Source organism: Ranitomeya variabilis, chromosome 1 (assembly GCF_051348905.1).
Source record: "Ranitomeya variabilis isolate aRanVar5 chromosome 1, aRanVar5.hap1, whole genome shotgun sequence".
NCBI lineage: Eukaryota > Metazoa > Chordata > Amphibia > Anura > Dendrobatidae > Ranitomeya > Ranitomeya variabilis.
Window position 1 is genome coordinate 1,014,021,214 of NC_135232.1, and position 12,516 is coordinate 1,014,033,729.

The 12,516-nt window shown below is 43.0% G+C and overlaps 1 long non-coding RNA gene across 1 annotated transcript; it reads left to right on the plus strand.

Moving 5' to 3' along the window:
* Nucleotides 1-725: 725 nt before the first annotated feature.
* Nucleotides 726-3,339, plus strand: LOC143783157 (uncharacterized). Its single transcript, XR_013217110.1, has 3 exons — nt 726-897; nt 1,918-2,430; nt 3,165-3,339. It is a non-coding gene; the product is annotated as an uncharacterized LOC143783157 (long non-coding RNA).
* Nucleotides 3,340-12,516: the final 9,177 nt, after the last annotated feature.

The window sequence follows — 12,516 nt, forward strand, 5'->3', positions numbered from 1 at the left end:
CTACATGTATGATGTTTCATTTGTATTGTATTGTTCCGTGCGGCTATATGCCATGCTATTTTCAATTTTATTTTCCCTTTTTTTTTTTTGGTATCTCTGATGGTTCTTTTTCTGTATGGCATATATCTCCTTCCTTGCCTGTTTGCATTGCCAAGTGTGTAGTATATATATATATTTTTTTTTTTGGTGTGGCCATTTTTCTTTGTAAAATTTCATGTGTCTTCTTTTCTATTTTATGGTTTATATTTTGGGTTGCTGTATTTTTAACAGCGGTTGTCTTGTAATGTTTATTGCTTATTATCTAGAATGGTATTTTTCTCCTTTTCCAGATGTATTTCTGTGGTAGATGTCACCAGATGGTGTTGTTTTGGATCATGTCTTGTTGCTATTGTAAAGTATGGCGTGCAGTTTGCTATTTCATTGTGCCTTTTTATTTCCCTGTACATTTTTTTTATATTTAAAAATTTGGACATTGGTGTCTGTTGTTGAAAAAATTTTGTTTGTGTCTATTCTTGTATTGTTTCTTCTATTGTATTCTCTTGCAATGTATGGCGTTGTGGGGTCGCTTTTTCAGTTTGCATTGTCCTATCAGTCAACAGTCAATTGTGCTTGTTTTAATTTTTTATGCCAATTTTATTGTTAGCTTTGGATGTGATTTTTTGCTCATTTTTTCATTGCAGAACAAACTTGCAAGAATGGCGAGTCCATGTGAATCTGACCAATCGGCGCGGGGGAGTGCGGTGAGTAATTATGTTCAGTTGCTTACTATTCGCTGCCATTTGTACCATTGACAATAATTTTTGTATACAATTTTTACAGGCTTCTTCAAGTGAGGAGGGGGAAGGCAGTCAGCGGGAGCAGCGAGGTCGGGGCCAAGGTGTTGCGTCAGGCCGGCAAGTGAGTATTTATTTTTTTTTTTAATCTTTTTTTTTGAGTAGCATCCTGCTGTGAGGCACATTACATTTGAGGAGCATCCTGTTTTCACTAGGGATGTTTACTAAGTTTAATTACATTATAGCTTTTCAGGGCAGCAAGTATTGGGGGAAGGTAAAGGCCCTGTCTCACATAGCTATTTACCAACTGAACTGAACTGAAATTGTCTTCAACGATGCCGAAGTCCCCCTGCAGCACCCGGGTAACCAGGGTAAACATCGGGTTACTAAGCGCAGGGCCTTAGTAACCCGATGTTTACCCTGGTTACCAGCGTAAATGTAAAATAACAAACACTACATACTCACCATCTGATGTCCGTCAGGTCCCTTGCCGTCTGCTTCCTGCTCTGACTGAGTGCCGCCGTACAGTGAGAGCAGAGCGCAGCGGTGACGTCACTGCTGTTCTGTGCTCTCACTGTACGGCGGCACTGTCAGAGCAGGAAGCAGACGGCAAGGGACCTGACGGACATCAGATGGTGAGTATGTAGTGTTTGTTTTTTTACATTTACGCTGGTAACCAGGGTAAACATCGGGTTACTAAGGCCCTGCGCTTAGTAACCCGATGTTTACCCTGGTTACCAGTGAAGACATCGCTGGATCGGTGTCACACACACCGATTCAGCGATGTCAGCGGGACGTCAACGATCAAAAAAAGGTCCAGGCCATTCCAACACGACCAGCGATCTCACAGCAGGGGCCTGGTCGCTGCTACGTGTCACACATAGTGAGATCGCTACTGAGGTCGCTGTTGCGTCACAAAACTTGTGACTCAGCAGCGATATCGCTAGCGATCTCGCTATGTGAGACGGGGGCTTTACATAAAGTTGAACTCCCTGCACACAAACATTCCAAAATACAGGTGTAGAAAACATAAATATACATACATCAAATGTCCAAGGATAGGGCAAAGGTACAAATCATGCCAGGTGCTGGTGGTTGTTAATATTTGCATATTTGTAACCTTTTTGTTTTCTAATTTTTCTAGGTTTCACAACGGGACCACATGGAGAGTATTGATGTGGACCTACTGATCTCCAGCATCCAGGAGCGTGGCCCGTTGTGGGACAGCCGTGACCCCCGGCACATGGACCAGGTGGTGTCGAGGCGTTTGTGGGCAGAGGTGGCAAAGTCGCTGTGGGATGGCTTTGACAGTGCCTCAGCGAAGGACAAAGGCACTTTTAGTGAGTATTGCTGAGACGCTGTTATGACCCATCTTGCCAGGATAAACACAACCTTGTGTGATGCGATCAACGCCTAAACTTTGCATCGCAGACGGTTGTTTTATCCTTTTAAAATGCTAAATATGTAACCTTTTTTTTTTTTTTAAATTCACAGTTAAAAAGTTGAGGACCAGATGGCGATCCATGAAGGACCGTTTCAATAAGGGGCTCCGTACAGAGGAGGAGCAATCACGGAGTGGTGCTGCTGCGGCTAAGTCGGTGCCATACAAGTACAGCAGGGCACTGCAGTTCTTAAGACCGGTCCTTAGCCGCCGACAGTAAGTATTTTGTCCACATACCATATTGCACAGCCACATAGTACATTGCCCAGCCACGTACATTGCGCATACACATAGTATATTGGCAGGCCACTATATCGCAGCCACATAGTACACATGCCACGTATCCACATAGTATATTTCCCAGGAACATAGTGTATTGCCCATCCATGCAGTCAGCGTAGCATATTGGCCATCCTTTTTCCCTAGTGGAATGGTATATAGCCCATAATTTATTTGGTTAAGCGTGAGTCCTTGTAGTCCATGACAGGTTACGTTCTGAGTTCAGTGTAGTTCTGATCGCAGGAATAATGATGACGTCTGGATCACATGATCCTAACGTCATGGCCATTCCTTCGATCAGATCAGATAAATCAGGGTTTTTTTCAAAAATTTTTTCTTGACCTTAAATTTTAGACTATTTTTGCGACATAGGCGGCATCTTGAAAGTTTTTTTTGACCAAAAAATTTTTAAAACAATGACAGGGGTATTCATTGCCTTTGGCAGCGGAAATGAACAGTCATTTTCTGCCGTCGGTATGTCCATGATTGTTATCGTGAGCCCTAATGGTCAGCTGGCGATAACAATCAGCAATTTATAATAGGCCACACAGACTGAGAGACAGGGGATTGTAATGTTTTGATGTGTCATGTAATGTAAATTTTTTTTACAGGAGTTGGCGTATGTGATAGGTTATTAATTGAAGACTAATTTTTCCCTTATCTTTTCACAGGACACACAGCAGCACCCTCCAGCGAGCTCCCCCCTGTGAAGCGGAACTTCATGGATCGCCATCTGACCCGTCACAGCCCTCCCACAGCGACAGCAGGCTTGCACCACCATCATCTGGAGAACCGGCAGCCGGGCCATCAGGTTTTCCCCTGCCCGAGGCCTCTGGCGCACCTTCGTTCGGGAATTCCCGACAGTGCCAGTGGGCCTCGGACAGGCCAGCCATGCCCGAATTTATGCACTTGAGCACGGTTTTCCAGAACTGTTTCTGGCGTTTAACGATAAAATGGACAGTCGTCTGGCCAGTATCAAAAAGCGCCTTGAAAATATCGAAGCCGAGCTCTCGAATCCGGCAAAACATTTTTTAAGTTCAATTGCAAAAGGCATGGTGGAAAACCTTACGCCGGAACTCCAGATTTCGATGATGCAGGACTGCAACACTTCCTACGTGAGGGCTCTGCAGCAGGCTCGGGTCATGCAGTCAGCGACAATGCCCGTAGTGCCGTCGCTGGCTAGCATGACTCCGACTCCTGCTGCAGAGCCACTCCAGCCACGCCACCGAGGTCCATGTGCCGAGAGACGCCACCACAGGCACCATACCAGTGTGCCGCCCACTCCTGCTCCTGCCAAGCCCTCATCATCCCGTAGGAGTGTTTCTGGGGGAGATGCCGCAGGGGGAGGAAAAAAAAAAAAACGAAAGAGGAGACACACAGAGGCACAAATTGAGGTTCTGGCTGCTCCAGTACAGACACCAACATCTCGCCGTGGCTCTAGCCACAGCAGGAGCAGCCAGGGCCAACCAAGTAAAAAATACCAAAGACTTGTGTTGCCTCCTCCCTCCCCCACAGATGATCCGGTCTCCCCAGTATACCCTGCCGGGGGGTTGGACCTGCCTTCCAGCCTCCTTGACTATGGTTCCTCCTCCTCCTCTTCCTGTCCCCATCCCCGTTCAAAAACAAACACATACCATTCGCCGCTGGTAGCGGATGTTGATCCCCCCTAAGTTTATTTTCCCTTTTTTTCTGTTACCCCCCAATAAAAATTATTAGTTTGAATACAATATTTGTTCTTATTTTCAAGTACACTTCTCGGCAATTCACTCCGTGCGCCGTTTATTTGTGCTTCAAACACCTCATATATGCAATGACAGACAGTATTTTTGGATTTTTTACTTTTACATTTTTTTGGATGTCTCTCATTGCTGTATGAGGTGTTTCCAAACAGTAAAGTGTATGAGCTGTTTTCAAACACAAAGGGTATGTGTCCATGCTCAGGATTGCATCCGGATTTGGTCAGGATTTTAAATCAATATTTGTAGCCAAAACCAGGCGTGGGTGATAAATACAGAAGTGGAGCATATGTTTCTATTCTACTTTTCCTCTAATTGTTCCACTCCTGGTTTTGGCTTACAAATACTGATGAAAAAACCTGAGCAAATCCGGATGCAATCCTGAACGTGGATACAAACGGTAAAGTTACCTTCACACTTAACAATGCTGCAGCAAAACAGACAATGATGCAATTCACTGCAGCATCGCTATTTGGTCGGTGGAGAGCTGTCTGTGTGACAGCTCTCCAGCAACCAACGATGCCGAGGTCCCCGGGTAACCATGGTAAACATCGGGTTGCTAAGCACAGGGCGCACTTCCGATGTTTACCCTGGTTACCAGTGTTAAAGGAAAAAAAAAAAACATATACTCACAATCGCATCCCCCGGCGTCAGCTTCCCTGCACTGACTGAGTGACGTCCCTCACAGCAAAGCGGTCACATCAACGCTGTGCTGTGCATTCACCTTACGGCCGGCGCTCAGTCAGTGAAGGAAGCGGACGCCGGGGGACGCGAAGATGAGTATACAGTTAGGTCCATATATATTTGGACAGAGACAACATTATTCTAATTTTGGTTCTAGACATTACCACAATAAATTTTAAACAAAACGATTCAGATGCAGTTGAAGTTCAGACTTTCAGCTTTCATTTGAGGGTATCCACATTAAAATTGCATGAAGGGTTTAGGAGTTTCAGCTCCTTAATATGTGCCACCCTGTTTTTAAAGGGACCAAAAGTAATTGGACAGATTAAATAATTGTAAATAAAATGTTCATTTCTAGTACTTGGTTGAAAATCCTTTGTTGGCAATGATTGCCTGAAGTCTTGAACTCATGGACATCACCAGACGCTGTGTTTCCTCCTTTTTGATGCTCGGCCAGGCCTTCACTGCAGTGGTTTTCAGTTGCTGTTTGTTTATGGGCCTTTCTGTCTGAAGTTTAGTCTATAACAAGTGAAATGCATGCTCAATTGGGTTCAGATCAGGTGACTGACTTGGCCATTCAAGAATATTCCACTTCTTTGCTTTAATAAACTCCTGAGTTGCTTTGGCTTTATGTTTTGGGTCATTGTCCATCTGTAGTATGAAACGACATCCAACCAGTTTGGCTGCATTTGGCTGGATCTGAGCACACAGTATGGCTCTGAATACCTCAGAATTCATTCGGCTGCTTCTGTCCTGTGTCACATCATCAATAAACACTAGTGACCCAGTGCCACTGGCAGCCATGCATGCCCAAGCCATCACATTGCCTCTGCAGTGTTTTACAGATGATGTGGTATGCTTTGGATCATGAGCTGTACCACGCCTTCGCCATACGTTTCTCTTTCCATCATTCTGGTAGAGGTTGATCTTGGTTTCATCTGTCCAAAGAATGTTCTTCCAGAACTGTGCTGGCTTTTTTAGATGTTTTTTAGCAAAGTCCAGTATAGCCTTTTTATTCTTGATGCTTATGAGTGGCTTGCACCGTGCAGTGAACCCTCTGTATTTACTTTCATGCAGTCTTCTCTTTATGGTAGATTTGGATATTGATACGCCGACCTCCTGGAGAGTGTTGCTCACTTGGTTGGCTGTTGTGAAGAGGTTTCTCTTCACCATGGAGATTATTCTGCGATCATCCACCGCTGTTGTCTTCCGTGGGCACCCAGGTCTTTTTGCATTGATGAGTTCACCAGTGCTTTCTTTCTTTCTCAGGATGTACCAAACTGTCGATTTTGCCACTCCTAATATTGTAGCAATTTTTCAGATGGGTTTTTTTCTGTTTTCGCAGCTTAAGGATGGCTTGTTTCACCTGCATGGAGAGCTCCTTTGACCGCATGTTTACTTCACAGCAAAACCTTCCAAATGCAAGCACCACACCTCAAATCAACTCCAGGCCTTTTATCTGCTTAATTCAGAATGACATAATGAAGGGATTGCCCACAACTGTCCATGAAATAGCCTTGGAGTCAATTGTCCAATTACTTTTGGTCCCTTTAAAAACAGGGTGGCACATGTTAAGGAGCGGAAGCTGCTAAACCCTTCATCCAATTTTAATGTGGATACCCTCAAATGAAAGCTGAAAGTCTGAACTTCAACTGCATCTGAATTGTTTTGTTTAAAATTCATTGTGGTAATGTCTATAACCAAAATTAGAAAATGGTTGTCTCTGTCCAAATATATATGGACCTAACTGTATGTATTTTTATTTTTAATTTTACATTTAACACTGGTAACCATGGTAAACATCGGGTTACTAAGCGTGGCCCTGCGCTTGGTAACCCGATGTTTACCCTGGTTACCATTGTAAAACATCGCTGGTATCGTTTTTGCTGTCAAACACAACGATAAACGGCGATCTGACAAACAAATAAATATGTTATATGCTATGGCATAAATTTGTTCTTTGAAAAAGGGTAGAAAACTTAGAAAACTTTTTTATTAAACAACATTTTAAAAAGAAAGGGTTACAAATTTTTAGATAAGGCACATTACATTAGTGAACTATAGGTAGATGCCAAATTTGACATAACCAAACCAACCAAAACGGATATTGCACATAATGTAGAATTAGTTTATTACCATATTATATTTTGAGCACAATCACAATACAGGGATTTATTGGTGTAGTTAAATCCAGAATAAAGTCCAACAGTAAAACATAAACACTACACCATTGTATCTTGCCATGACACACGGCCAATATCTGACACAAAATAGGCCGCAAAACGATCCCTCATCTGTGCAATTTCCACACTTGTCCTCAGAGGATGATCCTGGTAATCGGGCAACGGGTTGGCTATGGGTTCATCCAGTTCCACGTTCAGTCTCTCTTTGGTCAGAATATAATTGTGGAGAACCACACACGCCTTCACCACCTCATCCACTGTCTCAGTTTTCAGATTAATGGCGGATCCTAATATCCGCCATTTGGAGACAAGGATGCCAAAGGCGCACTCCACTGTCCTTCTGGCCCTGGACAGTCTGTAATTGAAAACCCTTTTCGTATGGCCCAAGCCCCGACTGGAGTAGGGTTTCAATAGGTTGGCAGACATTTGGAATGCCTCATCCCCAACCACAACAAATGGCATCGCAGGGCCTTCGGTGTGGGGAAGAGGTCGTGGCTGTGGGATATTAAAATTGTTCCCATATAATTTTTGGCCCATATCCGACTCTTTAAATGTGCGCGAGTCATTTGCACGGCCAAACGCACCAATGTCCACTGCGAGAAAACGGCAGTCCGCACCGGCAATTGCCATTAGCACAGTGGAAAAGTATTTTTTATAGTTGTAGAAAAGGGATCCACTTTTCCCTGGCTTGGTAATCCGAATGTGCTTTCCATCCACCGCGCCAATACAGTTTGGAAAAGAACACACTTGGTCAAATTTCTGTGCGTTGTACTCCCAGATTTCGCTTGTAGGGACGGGTAAAAATTCCTCCCGGAGATTATCCCACAAAGCGCGGCATGTCTCAGCAATAATTCCAGAGAGAGTGGAGACTCCAATCCGGAACTGAAAATGAAGGGATCTCAAGGTCTCTCCGGTAGCCAGGAAACTGCCAAGAAGAGAAAGAAATTACATTAAAGTACATTGTAATTTATAAAAGTACATTGACCATACCAAACCCCAAAAAAATAAATAAATAAAAAAAAGAAAAGAAAAGAACATATCACAGTCATTCAAACAGCTACGTACCGTAGAGTCACCAGAAGCCGCTCCTCTGCGGAAATAGCTCTCCGGAGCTGCGTGTCCTGCCTGCTAATGTCTCCTTCCACCCGACGAAGAAGATAGCGGAAGCTGTCCTGAGACATCCTGGTATATTCGTAATATTTCTCCAGGTTGTCATTCAGTTCGCCAAACAAGCTATGGTATGCTCCACGGCTCTCCCGGACTTCCAAGATAGGGTGTATCCAAAAGCGGCGACGACTCCATCTCCGTTTTTCCCTTTCCCTTTGATGAGAACAGGCGACAGCATAGGCATGAGCCAAGGCAAATTCCATCTCCATATCCATGTAGATACTGTCCATGGGACGCTCCATCATGAATACCAGCAAAATGGGAGGAATTCATGTCTGCCAGGGTATATATACACAATTACATAAACACCAACCCTCTTCTAGCCATTGGTGGTCCTTATCTATTGTGTAGAAATTTTTTTTTTGGGGTGGGGAAAGAAGAATGACTCAGTGCCCAAAAAACGCATGCGGCGCAAAACGCTGCGTTTTTTGTTACAAACGCAACTGCGTTTTCAAAAAACGCAGCATTTTTGCGCCGCATGCGTTGCACGCATGCGGCGCAAAACGCAGCGTTGTGCATGCGTTTGACTGCGTTTTTGTTTGCGTTGTGCTTTGCGGTGACGACGCTGCGGCGCACAACGCAAATGTGAACGTAGCCTAAACCCTACCCACAGCATTGATTGACAGCCTTTCATGTACACTGTGCACAGGCAGAAAGCTGCAATTCAATGGTGAGGGTGCAGTTATACAGAGCTCATGATTATGGTAAACTACATGTCAGAAGTGTTATTAGTCCTCTAGTGGTAATTTCTTACTTAAAAAACAGTGATTTTAATTTGTATATGCACATACACACATTTAACTATAGAAAACAGCCCTGTAAATGATACATCACTGGAATCAAGGTCTCTGTCCTTGCATTATGCTGTTCTCAGGTAAGGTATCAAAAAAACTTTGTGACAGGTCCCATTTAAAAACAGAAGACTATCTCAGTTTCTCATTTTAGCTAGTGTTGTTTGAGCTAACATTACTAGTGATGAGCGAGCACTAAAATGCTTAGTTGTTCGTTGTTCGGGTCGAGTAAATTGGAATACTCGGGGACTCGACCCGAGCAATGAGCCCAATGTAAGTCTATGGGAAACCTGGGTATTTTTACCACCTCTGGGAGTATTTCTGACTCCTAGGTCACAGCTATAAGCAATGTTGTCAGAGTTTCACGCCATTTTTACAGGTGCTCCAAAAAACATACAAAAACAAAACCAAAATGGATTTTGCTGGGAAATATGTTAAGGTACATCCTTTCCAGGGTAATGACTTGTATATAAAGCAGAATAATTAACCCCAGACCAAAATGTTCCTCCACCACTTGGGCTATGTTCACACGCCGCGTTTTTTTATGCGTTTTTCAACTTTAACATTGCTTTCAACCAATACAAATGCATTCACTGGGAAATGTCATTGTAACATTTAAAAACCCTAGCTGGCCATGTGGTGTGTGACACATAAGCAGACCCATCTTGTTTCATTTATGAAGGAAGGACTGTTAAGTCACAAAGCCTTTAAGGGCCATTATTAAACAGTGGGTCTCCTATGCTATTGCCTACGAAGTGAGTGGCAGGGATATAACAATTACATTGCACCATAATACCCCTTTCACGAGAGGTACAGGAGGGCTTCCTGAAAAAATGTTGCATTGAATGCAAGGCCTGCCCTGCTATCAAGTCATATGCACCCCAATAAGCCAATAAGCCTTTGAACCCAGGTACTGGATGGCCACAGGAAAACCCACTTCACATTCTTCAGTTGGTCCTGCTATACTGTTTCCTTATGCATTGAATGCAAGTTCTGTCTTGACACAAATTTGCATGCACCCAAATCCCCTTTGGAAGAAACATGGGGGAGGGCCTCATAAAAAACTAGCCCATTACCAAGGAGCGTGTCTCCTAGACTTGTAATGCTAAGTGTATGGGCTGACAAACATTTCCCCATGGGGGATACATTTGTAAAAAAATATTTAATGGGGATCATAGACACCCTTGCCAAAAAATTGACTGCCTGTAGCAGCACGGAACACGTGAACTCTGGTGATATAGTGGTGGAAAATGATGAGAGGTGGAGGAAGACTTCATTAAAAACTAGGCCCAATGATAAGGAGCGGGTCTAGTGCATGGGCTAAGAAACATTTTACCATGGGGGTACCTTTTTTAAAAATCTTTTATGAACATCATAGACAGGCTTGGAAAAAATTGTACTGCCTGTAGCATCACAGAACACATTAAGCATGGTGATGTAATGGTGGAGAATGAGGAGACATAGCTGAAGGCCTCATAAAAAACTAATCCCAATGTAAAGGATTGTGTCTCCTAGACTTGTAATGCCTATACACACAGTGCATGGGCTGACAAACATTTCCCCAAGGGGGGAAACATTTTTAAAAATATACTATGAGCATCATAGACACCCTTGCCAAAAAATGACTGCCTGTAGCAGCGCGGAACATGTGAACCCTGGTGATATAGTGGTGGAAAATGATGAGAGATGGAAGAAGGCCTCATTAAAAACTAGGCCCAATTTAAAGGATTGGGTATCCTAGACTTGTAATGCCCATACACTAAGTGTAGGGGCTGACAAACATTTCTCCATATGTGGTAAATTTTTAAAAAATATACTATGGGCATTAGTGATGAGAGAGCACTAAAATGCACGGGTGCTCGTTGATCGGGTCGAGCAGATTGGAATACTCGGGTGGTCGGCCAGAACAACGAGCCCAATGTAAGTCTATGGGAGACCCGAGTATTTTTACCGCGATCCTCCCAGGGGTCTTTTAAAGGTCTAAAAACATCTGAAAATTATGGAAAAACTGCTCAAATGATACAGAGACATCATGGGGATCGCCCCTGGAAGCATTCCTGACTACTAGTTCACAGCTTTAATCAATTTTTTCAGAGATTCATGCCATTTTTCCCAGTGCCACAAAAACACATTAAAACGAAACCAAAATGGGTTTTGGAAATATGTCAAGGTACATCCTTTGCAGGTTAATGACTTGCCTGTAAGGCAAATATTTAACCCAAGACTGAAAATTTCCCCCCACACTTAGGCTTAGTTCAGACGCTGCGTTTTTGAAGCGTTTTTCGATGTTAACCCCTTCATGACCCAGCCTATTTTGGCCTTAATGACCTTGCCGTTTTTTGAAATTCTGACCAGTGTCCCTTTATGAGGTAATAACTCAGGAACGCTTCAACGGATCCTAGCGATTCTGAGATTGTTTTTTCGTGACATATTGGGCTTCATGTTAGTGGTAAATTTAGGTCGATAATTTCTGAGTTTATTTGTGAAAAAAACGGAAATTTGGCAAAAATTTTGAAAATTTCGCAATTTTCACATTTTGAATTTTTATTCTGTTAAACCAGAGAGTTATGTGACACAAAATAGTTAATAAATAACGTTTCCCACATGTCTACTTTACATCAGCACAATTTTGGAAACATTTTTTTTTTTTGCTAGGAAGTTATAAGGGTTAAAATTTGACCAGTGATTTCTTATTTTTACAACAAAATTTACAAAACCATTTTTTTTAGGGACCACCTCACATTTGAAGTCATTTTGAGGGTTCTATATGGCTGAAAATACCCAAAAGTGACACCATTCTAAAAACTGCACCCCTCAAGGTGCTCAAAACCACATTCAAGAAGTTTATTAACCCTTCAGGTGTTTCACAGCAGCAGAAGCAACATGGAAGTAAAAAATGAACATTTAACTTTTTAGTCACAAAAATGATCTTTTAGCAACAATTTTTTTATTTTCCCAGCGGTAAAAGGAGAAACTGGACCACGGACGTTGTTGTCCAATTTGTCCTGAGTACGCTGATACCTCATATGTGGGGGTAAACCACTGTTTGGGCGCACGGCAGGGCTCGGAAGGGAAGGAGCGCCATTTGACTTTTTGAATGAAAAATTGGCTCCAATCTTTAGCCCACACCATGTCACGTTTGGAGAGCCCCTGTGTGCCTAACCATTGGAGCTCCCCCACAAGTGACCCCATTTTGGAAACTAGACCCCCCAAGGAACTTATCTAGAAGCATAGTGAGCACTTTAAACCCCCAGGTGCTTCACAAATTGATCCGTAAAAATGAAAAAGTACTTTTTTTTCACAAAAAAATTATTTTAGCCTCAATTTTTTCATTTTCACATGGGCAACATGATAAAATGGATCCTAAATTTTGTTGGGCAATTTCTCCTGAGTACACCAATACCTCACATGTGGGGGTAAACCACTGTTTGGGCACATGGTAAGGCTCGGAAGGGAAGGAGC